Source organism: Arachis hypogaea, chromosome 9 (genome assembly GCF_003086295.3).
Source record: "Arachis hypogaea cultivar Tifrunner chromosome 9, arahy.Tifrunner.gnm2.J5K5, whole genome shotgun sequence".
NCBI classification, from domain to species: Eukaryota; Viridiplantae; Streptophyta; class Magnoliopsida; order Fabales; family Fabaceae; genus Arachis; species Arachis hypogaea.
In genome coordinates, this window is record NC_092044.1 from 46,249,774 (window position 1) to 46,263,184 (window position 13,411).

General features: G+C 39.8%; 1 pseudogene; it reads left to right on the forward strand.

The window, feature by feature from the left end:
• LOC112709153 (guanosine deaminase-like) overlaps window positions 1-12,031 on the forward strand; it is a 39,288-nt pseudogene extending 27,257 nt beyond the window's left edge.
• Window positions 12,032-13,411: the final 1,380 nt, after the last annotated feature.

Consider the following 13,411-nt stretch of genomic DNA (forward strand, 5'->3'; position numbering starts at 1 on the left):
ATGGAATTTCCAATGCTCACCTGTGGCCAAGGCTTTTATCTTGATTGATTGTTGTTTACTTTTTGTTAGCTTACATTCTCATACCAACTCTCAAAAATCACAAAAGACTTCCTAATCAATATTGTGCATTCTAAGGCAATTCCTAGGGAGGACGACTCAGGACTAATACTCTCGATTATAGATTGTAGAATTGTTTGATGTGGAATTTGTGTGTTGGTTAGACTATACTCACGATTGGACTTACTACCATTTCTATACCGACATAAAAATAACGTTCATCAGAGACCATTATCGTAGCCAAACTTAAAACTATGGCCGAGTTTTGTGAAAAGGCGAAAGGTCAGATTGACATCGAAGAACTCCGACAAGCTCGAAAAACAGAGAAACCACAATATAGAGACGATGACAAAACACGAGATAATAAGAAAAACTTCAAACCAACTCCTCGTTATGATTCTCATACTCAGTTCAACACCAAACACAACGACATCATCAAGGAGATCTTGAATTCAAAGTTGATCAAGCCACCAAGAAAAGATGGCAGCTACCCAGATTTAAAAAGCATAGACAGATCAAAATACTGTTCTTTTCATCAAAAGCACAGACACACTACTAACGAGTGTGTCATCGCCAATGACCTTCTGGAGCAGTTAGCTTTACAAGGTCATCTCGACAAGTATATCAATGGCCATATAAAATGATGCGCACCTCCCCCTGGTGACCAAAACTCGGCAACACAACATGGCCGAGATAAAGATCGACCAAACACCAATCTGCATGACCAACCAAGACGTATTATTAACTGTATTTCTGGAGGTTTTGCAGGTGGAGGAGCAACAAGCTCGGCAAGAAAGCGGTCTTACCAAGCTATGCTTTCCATAGAATCCGATCAACATCCACAGCAAACACTTCCACACTTTCCTCAGATAACATTCAAGACATCCGACTATAACACCAATGTGACAAATCTAAACGACACGGTCGTGATTTCCCTGGAGCTCGGAGATCTCCTAGTCAAAAAGGTTTTACTGGTCCCTGGGAGCAGTGCTGATGTTCTCTTTTACTCCACATTTCAGAAGATGAAACTGAGTAGCAACAACCTACAACCTTCCACTGGAGACCTGGTTGGTTTCTCAGGTGAGAGAGTCTCAGTTATGGGCTCTATGTGGTTACAAATCACACCTGGTGAGGTTCCCTTATCAAAAACTTTAGATATTCAATACTTAGTTGTTGACTGTTTTAGTCCTTACAATTTGATACTTGGCCGACCTTTCTTAAAAAGGTTGGCGCCATAGTTACTACAATTCATCTCTGTGTTAAGTTTCCTTTGCAGGATAACACAATTGTAACTATTCATAGTGATGCCCGAGAGGCCAGAGAATGCTACAACAATAGTTTTAAAAGACATAACCAAAACATACAAATAATGTACACAACATCAGCAACCAGGACGACCTAACAGCCCTGGATGACCTTGATCCCAGAGCAGGAACCCTTGAACGCCTAACCCTGACAGAAGACTTGCATAACATCTTTTTCACAGATAGCTCAAATAAGTTTACTTACGTCGGTTCGACATTAATCTTAGAAAAGAAGGTCTTATCCCGAGCATTTCTACAACAAAACGCCGACTTGTTTGCTTGGACCCCAGCTGACATGCCAGGCATTGACCAGTCCATTATATCCCACAAGCTGGCACTAGATTCATCTGTCCGACCTGTTTCATAGATAAAGCAAAACCTCGGCCACGACTGAAAACAAGCATCTCTAGAGGAAACCAAGAAGCTCATCAATGCCAGCTTCATTCAGGAAATCAGGTTCACTACATGGTTAGCGAATGTCGTCATGGTGAAAAAACATAACATTAAATGGCGCATGTGTGTTGATTTCACTGATCTCAACAAAGCATGCCCAAAAGACTCATATCTCATACCATATATTGATTGCTTAGTTGATAATGACCCTGGTTATGAAAAACTTAGCTTTATGGATGCATACTTGATGAGCGGATAATTTATACGCTTTTTGGCATTGTTTTTAGTATGTTTTAGTTAGTTTTTAGTATATTTTTATTAGTTTTTAGTTAAAATTCACTTTTCTGGACTTTACTATGAGTTTTTGTGTTTTTTTGTGATTTCAGGTATTTTCTGGCTGAAATTGAGGGACTTGAGCAAAAATCTGTTTCAGAGACTAAAAAGGACTGCAGATGCTGTTGGATTCTGACCTCCCTGCACTCGAAGTAAATTTTCTGGAGCTATAGAAACCCAATTGGCGCGCCCTCAATGGCGTTGGAAAGTAGACATCCTGGGCTTTCCAGCAATATATAATAGTCCATACTTTGCCCGAGATTTGATGGCCCAAACCGGCGTTCCAAATCAGCTCAAAACTGCCCAGCGTTAAACGCCGGAACTGGCGCAAGAATGGGATTTAAACGCCCAAACTGGAACAAAAGCTGGCGTTTAACTCCAAGAGAAGTCTCTACACGAAAATGCTTCAATGCTCAGCCCAAGCACACACCAAGTGGGCCCGGAAGTGGATTTTTATGTCATTTACTCATCTTTGTAAACCTTAGGCTACTAGTTCTTTATAAATAGGACCTTTTGCTATTGTATTTTAATCTGGGTAGCTATCCTTGATCTTATGCTATCTTAGATCATTGGGAGGCTGGCCTCACGGCCATGCCTGAACCTTGTTCTTATGTATTTTCAACGGTGGAGTTTCTACACACCATAGATTAAGGTGTGGAGCTCTGCTGTACCTCGAGTATTAATGCAATTACTATTGTTCTTCTATTCAATTCAGCTTGTTCTTGTTCTAAGATATCACTTGTTCTTCAACTTGATGATTGTGATTATCCGTGACACTCATCATCATTCTCACCTATGAACGTGTGACTGTCAATCACCTCCATTCTACCTTAGATTGGGTGGATATCTCTTGGATTCTTTAATCGGAATCTTCGTGGTATAAGCTAGAATTGATGGCTGCATTCAAGAGAATCCGGAAGGTCTAAACCTTGTCTGTGGTATTTTGAGTAGGATTCAATGATTGAATGACTGTGACGAGCTTCAACCTCCTAAAGGCTGGGCGTTAGTGACAGACGCAAAAGAATCACTAGATTCTATTCCAACCTGATTGAGAACCGACAGATGATTAGCCGTGCCGTGACAGGGTGCATTGAACATTTTCACTGAGAGGACGGGATTGTAGCCACTGACAACGGTGATGCCCAACATACAGCTTGCCATGGAAAGGACTAAGAAGGATTGGATGAAGACAGTAGGAAAGCAGAGAGACGGAAGGGACAAAGCATCTTCATACGCTTATCTGAAATTCCCACCAATGAATTACATAAGTATCTCTATCTTTATCTTTATGTTTTATTCATCATTCATAACCAATTGAATTTGCCTGACTAAGATTTACAAGATGACCATAGCTTGCTTCATACCAACAATCTCTGTGGGATCGACCCTTACTCGCGTAAGGTTTATTACTTGGACGACCCAGTACACTTGCTGGTTAGTTGTGCGAAGTTGTGATAAAAGAGTTGAGATTACAATTGTGCGTACCATGTTGATGGCGCAATTGATGATCACAATTTCGCCCACCAATACTTTGGCTATAACCAGATCCAAATGTATCCATCCGATCAAAATAAGACAGCTTTTATTACTGAATATGGAAATTACTGTTATAAAGTCATGCCGTTTGGCCTTAAGAATGCAGGTGCAACATATCAACGCCTAGTGGACAATGTATTTGCCCAACAGATTGACAGGAACATTGAATTCTATGTCGACGACATGGTCGCCAAAATGAAGATCGGCAACAACCACCTTGATGACCTCGTAGAAATCTTCGGCCAAATTAGAAAATACAACATGCGGCTAAGCCCCAAGAAGTGCGCATTTGGCGTACAAAGTGGCAAATTCCTCGGCTTTATGCTCACTAGCCAAGGTATTAAAGCGAATCCAGAAAAGTGCCGAGCTGTCTTGGATATGACAAGTCCACAAACTATCAAAGAAGTCCAACGGTTGACAGGGAAACTTGCTGCACTTTCTAGATTCTTAGCTTGCCTAGCTTCTAAGTCTTTATGTTTCTTCCAAACTTTAAAAAAGAAAAAGGCGTTCCAATGGACCAATGAATGTGAACAAGCATTCACAACCATCAAAGAAACTCTTTCAAAACCACCAATTTTACAAACCCCCCTTCAAAACCACCAATTTTATGAACCCCCTTTCAAGGGAAACCATTATTCTTATATTTATCTTTGACTAACTGGGCAGTAAGCTCCGCTCTTATTGCAGAAAGGCAAAAGCAGCGGTTGCCGATCTTTTTCATTAGCAAAACACTACAAAATGCTAAAATTTGCTATCCAAGCATTGAGAAGCTGGCTTTAGCTCTTGTCTTCTCAGCCAGAAGACTACGGCCATATTTCCAGAGTCATGTCATCCATGTTCGGACAGATCAACCTTTGCGACAAGTCCTCCAGAAACCAAAACTGGCTGGCCGACTAGTGAAATGGTCGGTAGAACTTTCAGAATTTGATATCAGATACCAGGGCCGATCATCTATCAAGTCCCAGTTCTTGGCTAACTTCATCACCGAATTCACAGTACTAGAAACAGCCGAAGATTACGTCAAATGGTCTTTGTACGTCGACGGGTCTTCCAACCCACAAGGATGTGGAGCAGGAATCATACTTGACAATAGCTACAGTAATGTCATCGAACATTTTCTCCACTTTTATTTTAAAGCAAGTAATAATCAAACTGAGTACGAAGCCCTCATTGCCGGCATTAGACTCGCTGCCGACCTAAACATCACCGAACTCAAGGTATATCGCGATTTCTTACTCATCATGCAGCAGGTAAACAACCTATACCAGGTGACAGACCCTTTGCTATCTAAATACCTTGAAATTGTCCCAAATTTACTTTCAAAATTTTCTAAATATGACATACAACATATACCTTGGGAGAGTAACGGCCGAGCTGATATCCTGTTTAAACTCACCAGTATTCAACCAAACGGGACATTTCTTTATCAATCAACATTACTTAAACCAAGCATTAAACTCACAGAAATTTTAAGTGTTACACAGGATATTGATTGGAGAACACCTTACATAACTTATCTCAGAACTGGAGTGGTGCACGAAATTGTGATCATCAATGGCGCCATCAACATGCTACGCTCAATTGCAATCTCAACTCTTTATCACAACTTCGCACAACTAACCAGCAAGTGCACTGGGTCGTCCAAGTAATAAACCTTACGCGAGTAAGGGTCGATCCCACGGAGATTGTTGGTATGAAGCAAGCTATGGTCATCTTGTAAATCTCAGTCAGGCGGATTCAAATGGTAATGGAGGATTAATGATTAAAAGATGAATAAAATATAAAGTAAAGATAGAGATACTTATGCAATTCATTGGTGAGAATTTCAGATAAGCGTATGGAGATGTTGTGTCCCTTTCGTCTCTCTGCTTTCCTACTGTCTTCATCCAATCCTTCTTACTCCTTTCCATGGCAAGCTGTATGTTGGGCATCACCGTTGTCAATGGCTACAGTCCCGTCCTCTCAGTGAAAATGGTCAACACGCTCTGTCACAGCACGGCTAATCATCTGTCGGTTCTCAATCAGGTTGGAATAGAATCCAGTGATTCTTTTGCATCTGTCACTAACGCCCAGCCTTCAGGAGTTTGAAGCTCGTCACAGTCATTCAATCCTCGAATCCTACTCAGAATACCACAGACAAGGTTTAGACCTTTCGGATTCTCTTGAATGCCGCCATCAATTCTAGCTTATACCACGAAGATTCTGATTAAGGAATCTAAGAGATAAACATTCAAGCCTTGTTTGCTTGTAGAACGGAAGTGGTTGTCAAGCACGCGTTCATAAGTGAGAATGATGATGAGCGTCACATAATCATCACATTCATCATGTTCTTGGGTGCGAATGAATATCTTAGAACAAGAATGAGCTGAATTGAATAGAAGAACAATAGTAATTGCATTAACACCCGAGGTACAGCAGAGCTCCACACCTTAATCTATGGTGTGTAGAAACTCCACCGTTGAAAATACATAAGAACAAGGTCTAGGAATGGCCGAATGGCCAGCCTCCTATAATATAAGAACTAGACGTCCAAAGATGATCCTCAGATCTAAAGTGATCAAAAGATTCCAGGATGTCAAATATAATAGTAAAAGGTCCTATTTGTAGATAACTAGTAGCTTAGGGTTTACAAAAATGAGTAAATGACATAAAAAACCACTTCCGGGCCCACTTGGTGTGTGCTTGGACTGAGCATTGAAGCTTTCATGCGTAGAAACTTTTCTTGGAGTTAAACGCCAGCTTTTGTGCCAGTTTGGGCGTTTAACTCCCATTCTTGTGCCAGTTCCGGCGTTTAACGCCGGGCAGTCTAAAGCTGATTTGGAACGCCGGTTTGAGCCATCAAATCCCAGGCAAAGTATGGACTATTATATATTGCTGGAAAGCCCAGGATGTCTACTTTCCAACGCAGTTGAGAGCGCGCTAATTGGGCTTCCGTAGCTCCAGAAAATCCACTTCAAGTGAAGGGAGGTCAGAATCCAACAGCATCTGCAGTCCTTTTTAGCCTCTGAATCAGATTTTTGCTCAGGTCCCTCAATTTTAGCCAGAAAATACCTGAAATCACAGAAAAACACACAAACTCATAGTAAAGTCTAGAAAAGTGAATTTTAAATAAAAACTAATAAAAATATAATAAAAACTAATTAAAACATACTAAAAACATACTAAAAACAATGCCAAAAAGCGTATAAATTATCCGCTCATCATGGAGCATTGCCAGACAATATTGAAAATCTCTGGCATTTTTGCCGACAAGCTTCGTTTTTTACAATATATGACAACTGCCTGTACAAACGAGGCTTTGCTTGTCCTCTACTCAATGCCTTAACATGTCTGAAGCCAATATTGCATTATCTGAAGCACACGAAGGAATCTGTGGTACACACCTCGGTGCCCAAAGCCTCTGTTCAAAGATCCTACATGTTGGCTTCTATTGGCTGACATTACAAAAAGACTGCAAAACAAAGGTCAGAAACTGTGATAAATGCCAAAGACATAGCCCGATAACGCACTTGCTAGCCAAATTATTGCATAACTTCGAGGTAACTTGGCCCTTCATCCAATGGGGTCTAGATATCCTCGGCCCTTTTCCGACAGCAGCAGGGCAGGTAAAATTCCTGGTTGTAGGAATTGATTATTTTTCAAAATGGATAGAGACCCAGCCTCTAGCCAAGATTACCTCACAACACATGCTTTCTTTTGTATGGAAATATATTATTTTTCGATTTGGCATACCTCGGTACATTATCACAGATAATGGTCACCAGTTTGCCGATCATAAGTTCACATCCTTTCTGCAGGATTTGAAAATCAAACAACATTTTTCATCAGTAGAGCACCCGCAGACGAACGGGTTAGCAGAGGCTGCAAATAAATTAATACTCCATGCTCTAAGAAAGAAACTGGACGATGCAAAAGGCCTTTGGGCCGAGCTTATACCAGAAATCATATGGGGGTATAATACCACGGTCCATTTAACGATAGAAGAAACATCATTTTATGATACAAGTGGAGATCTCCCAAGCCTTATTGCGAACTCAATTGGCTGACCATACAACAGCACACACAGCTCGGCAATCTGACCTAGACCTTGTCGAAGAAATCAGATTCTCAGCAGCAATCATACACCGAGCTATGCAACAGCATATAGCTAGGCGCTATAATAAAAAACTACACCCAAGGTCCTTTCAAGTGAACGACTTGGTGCTAAGAAGAACAGAACAAGCTAGAAAGCTAGGAAACAATTACAAGCTAGCAGCTAATTGGGAAGGTCCTTTTCGGATAATAGAAGTTATCGGCAACAGAGCATACCGATTACAAACCCTACATGGTAACACTTTGCCTAATACTTGGAATGTATCATCTTTAAAGTTATATTACAGTTAAAAGTCAGGGACAGGCGAGTACTCTTTTTCCTACTACCAAGATTTTTCCCAAAAAGGGTTTTGCTTGGAAAGGTTTTAACGAGGCTTGCCTACCTGCACCTTTGAGATCAAAGGTTTTCCAATGTATATAAGTTTTTTAACTCATCAGCTTATATTTTTACATCAAAGAATCTTTCTTGTCTACGAATTCATAATGTTTTCCTGCCGATCTTTTTTCAAAGCCGACCATTCGGCCTTTATCATTATACCGATCTTTCTTATGATCCCATTATTCGGAATCTACCAGTCAAACAAATAGCCAATCTACAATCCCGATGCCATTACTCAAACTTAACGAAAAACAAATAGCCAATCAGTAATCCGAATCCTTACTCGGAATTTACCGAACAACCGATCAATAATCCGAATCCAATTACTCGGACTTTACCAAAAATAGATAACCGAATCCGATTACCCAGACTTTGCCGATCAAACCAATAGCCAATCTTTACTTCGATCCTACTGGTCAAATAGAAAGTTGACACCTATTCCGACTACTCAGAAGGGGCCTAAACGCTTGCCCCGCACATCACATCAGGTAACACGAATTTATCCAACACAGTCAACCACATCAGAACAATCTGCTCATCTTTATCTTATTCATATATAATTAACCAACATTATACGCAAACATGTTTCTATTTTGCAAAACAGAATGCAAATCATCAAACAATTCAAACTAGTCAACTAAGATTCAGAAGGCATATGCCAATCAAAAAGCCAACAAGATCAAATGCCCAAAGAAGAGCAAAAACAGTCCACAAAACATTAACAAAAATTTTTTTATCAAAAATAAGCTATCCCAGATTATCATCACCTTGCTCAGCATCACCGTCATCTTCCACCAAAATCCCATCCTACACTATCTTCCCTGGATCCATTTGTGAAAAATCCACCTCGGGAGCTAAGAATTTTGCCTAAAGGGAAGCCCTCTCAAATCCTTCAATGAAGGAATCAAGAATTTCTCCTTGCTTGTTTTTCTTTACCTCCTTCAATTGAGCAATGACCTCAATCACACGAGTACTCAGAGCAGAAAAATCAGATTCTTTCTTTTTTAAATCCTCAACATCCGTGGCATAGTTATCTTTCACCTCTTTCAAATGCTTTTCAACATCATCTAACTTCACCTCAAGCTCTGAAATTTTAGCACTCTTTAAAGCCAACTCCTCCCTCAAACTTGGATCCTCTTTTTTCTCAACAACCTTTCGATGTATCTTTTCAGGCTACACCCTAAACTCGCAGCCGGAGCCCCACCACCTGCAACATAAACACTATCACATGTGTATTCCAAAAAGAGGTAAATTAAAAGCAACACTCACAAAATAAAATTACCTGCACATACTGGTCAATAGCAACATCACCAACCTCGTCGGCCAGATTCATATTCGTCGATGATTGACGACACTCATCAGCAACAACCATGTATGGGTAATCCCTCCCCCATAAAGATGAAGAATCAGTTTGATCAGTGATACCGTGTAACCTCTTTTGATTGTCAAAAAACTTATGAACTTTTTCAATCAGCACCTCATCTCTTTCATCATTAGAAACGTCGGACAAGCCCACCACGTCACCCTTTCTCTTCATCAGAACAACCTTTCTCCTCCTCGGCTTTGGCTGATCAACCTCACCAGTGCCGACAACCTTCTCAACTTTCGACGTCAAACCTTCCTTATCTAGATTCTTACTCTTCACACGTGCCCTCAGGTTCGCCGCGGATACGCTAAGATACTTTCCACTTGAAAACAGACGAAAACCGATTATTCAGCCTCATATTTCAAATCTTAGTTACAAAATAATATTCCAACAAGCTCACCTAAATACTCTACCACAGCCTGCTTATTTTCCTCCCACTGCAACAAATCGAACACCGAGATCAAATCCTTCCAATCAATCACATCTACCAGAAATTCAATAATACACTCATCTCTAGGTTTAATGAACTCTGGACTGAGTATATTATTATCCTCTGAACACCACCAAATCATGAATCTCTCCCCTAAATGCTCATCCACATAAAAAGGAAAATCCCCTTCAACATTTCTCACTTTTAGATATATCTCCTTAAACTCCTTAAATGACGACTTATACAGCTTAAATACTACAAACCTCGGCAAACTATTCAGGTTCACTCATCCACCTTTCCACACACCCTTAGCTTGAAACAGTGAGAAAAATAACTCTACAGATGGAACTTCCTCCAAAAACTCCATCAGCACCTCAAATGCACAAAGAAAAGCCCATCCATTTGGATGTAGCTGAGATAGTGCGCAATTCATCTGCTTCAAAATCTGACACTGAAACTCGCTAAATGGAAGCTTAACCTTCAACTCCTCAAGAACAGAACTATACATAAGAAAGTATTCAAAATCCTCACCCCTATGAAAAATCCTATCACTTTCAAAACATGGAAGTAACTCCAGTCGAACTCCAGAACCAGTCCTAACAACTTTACTCTTATCTACTTCATATACAGCACCCAGATCCAAGAACAATGACACACGACTCCTCACTTCATCGTTCATCCAGTCATAGAACCAGTCTATCTTCCCCTTTTTATCTCTCTCAAACCCCATGTGAAAATAGAACAAGTCGCAGAAGAAGAAGAACAGAATCCAACAGACACAAAGTAAAAAAGACAGAAACAAATTAAGACATACCTCTCTTGCTCATTTTTTGACAGCAAAAGCTCCAAATAACAAAACAAAGTAATACAACAAAATGAAACCCTTATGATTCCAAAAACAGTTTTAATAATCTGTTTCGATTCCACTCTCCAATCCCATCAGTTACATCGATTCAAGGGACATTGGAAACATGCACCACCATCAAACGTGCAATTAATTACTTTCTCTATCCTAGTCATCTCACTTTTTAACATTAATAATTGTTTAATAAAGCAAATTAAACTGGGGGCTCCAACACCAAACCAACCGCAGACTTATCCATTAGCCGAATTATGAATCACTAAAAGCTCAACCTGCTTCATTAAACACATTCTCAGGCCAAACTTGGGGTTATGATCCGACCGTTACAAAACTATCATCATAACACGGCATTATGTGTCATAACTCGGCAAAACACGCTATAAGCTCGGCGTTACACACAGACTCAACGGACCATGTACTAGAATCAAAACGTCTGAACTCATTAAGATCTGTTTATTGCTCTTTAACAACCGACGATAATACAGAAATATAACCGATCTTCTCCACTTCACATATAAAGGTACGTCATTCTATTCTAAAGGGACACATTGAATTCTCAATACTAACTTAAGTTTCGGAGTGCCTTTGCAGGTACACTCCCCCTTGTTTCTTGCTCGCGCTCTGCACGATTTGACATCTCCCTAGGAGTGAAGCTCAGACTTTCTCAAGGCTTATAGATCGGCATCGAAGATAACAACTTGACGCCGACTCCCAAAAGCCGAGCTGAATTTTGCAAACTTCATTTGATTCTCTTAATGCTTCTATACATTGCTTAGTTTATATGTGAGCACTACATTGAGTTAGTCTAATATCTTTATATTTTTTTATTTACTTTTTCTATTAACTTATTGAGAATGTATCATTTGGGAACTCACATTATGATCTGTAGGCATGTCAAAAACTAAATCAAAATTATCTTGCTGACTGTGAAATCTATGCTTCTTGTGAACCTTGTCTAATGTGCCTTGGTGCAATTCAACTTTAAAAAATTAAGGTGGACCTTCCTCTCCCTCGTTTCTTATTGTATCTCCCTTTATATTGGGTTAACATTATATATTTGTCATATTGGTTTCTAAGCAGAGATTGGTTTACGGAGCAAAAGCAGAGGCAGCACTAGCAATCGGATTCGATCCCTCCATTGCCGATGCGCCGAACCAGAAGTCCGAATTGGAGATTAATAAGGCGGATGGTGCTGTCGCTGTAATGGCAGAACAAGTGTTTGAGAACGCAAAGGGAAAGTTCCTTATGTCCTGATGTTTGATTACTTTATTATTTTCAAAACTGAATGCAAATAATGTAATAAAATTTTCATCCTCATCATGTGCTGTTCTTCAGGTTATATTCTTGAAACAAAAGATGACTGCAGATGCATTTAGTTTATGACTTGTGGGAAAAGCAATTCCAAGCCAGAATTTTAGTTACCAAACTCTAAACTCACTCTCTTTTTTTCTGCATTAAAAAAGTTATAATCTTTTCTTTCTTTCTTTTTTCTCCAGAATTTACCAACTAAAATTTGTTGGGCCTAGACAACTTAAGTAAGTTGTTAAAATAATATTTATCAGACAAAATCCGAATAAAAAATTTCATGAATGAATTTTAAATTTTTATCCCAACCAAACATACCCTAATCGAAACTACAAATGTAAAACTTATTATGAAGAAGCATGGAGCTTCCATTTTCATAAATTTAGATTACATATCTACTACAAAATATGTCAGAATTGCTAGAACTAAGTGTCTTCTATTTCATTCTTCTACTTATTGCAACACATGCACATACATACAGTAAACTATAGTTACATGAATTCACTAATTAGGTAGCATATCGTGTGCGTGATGCACACCGTCTGCCGACCAAAATGTCATATGTATATTTTTCATAGAAAATATTTTACATATGGCATTCAGCATACCTGTTTTCATACCATAACGTATTATGTTCCATGTAATTATGCATTGAACAAACCACAAAGTAGCTTTTAATGTACATTCAAGGAAGTGGAAAGAAATCAAAACTCCCATAGTCAATTCCTTGAACCTGACCTAAGCTCTTCTAATTTAGCCTTGATCTGATCCTGTAACAACTCTAACCGATTCAAATACACTTCGAGCTCTGAAATCCTCTGCTTCCTCCATTGCTCATCACCCTCATCTCCAAGGGAAGGGGAAAACTCTACCGGCTTCGGTCCTCCTTCATCATCCAACAATTCCTTTATCAATGGTGAGAAACAAGACCTCATGGTTTCCTCAATGAAGCTCTGGATCTGCATGTCAGCAGCCGTTGCTGTCTCGTCGCGATTTTTGCTTAGTCGCGGCCGCTTCGGCGCCCTTTTCTCAATCTCATCACAACTCACAACCTTTTCAACTTTCAGCTTAACCTTGCCATGATCATCATCAACCCCACCACCATCCATATACAATGCTTCTTCTTCTTCTTCTTGTTCTAATTGGTCAGTATCAATGTCTTTGCCCCAAATCTTGTGCGAAATCTCGAAAATCGTCTCGTCCTGAGGGTTTCTGAAGGACACTTTTCCCAAATTGCCCTTATCCAGAGTCACCTTGTGTTTCCTTTTTAGCCTCCTCAGTTTCTCAACAAGCTGGTTCTTGTTGAAATCCACGTTTAGCTTGTGGCACACGTCACCGTAGAACAAAGCTACGT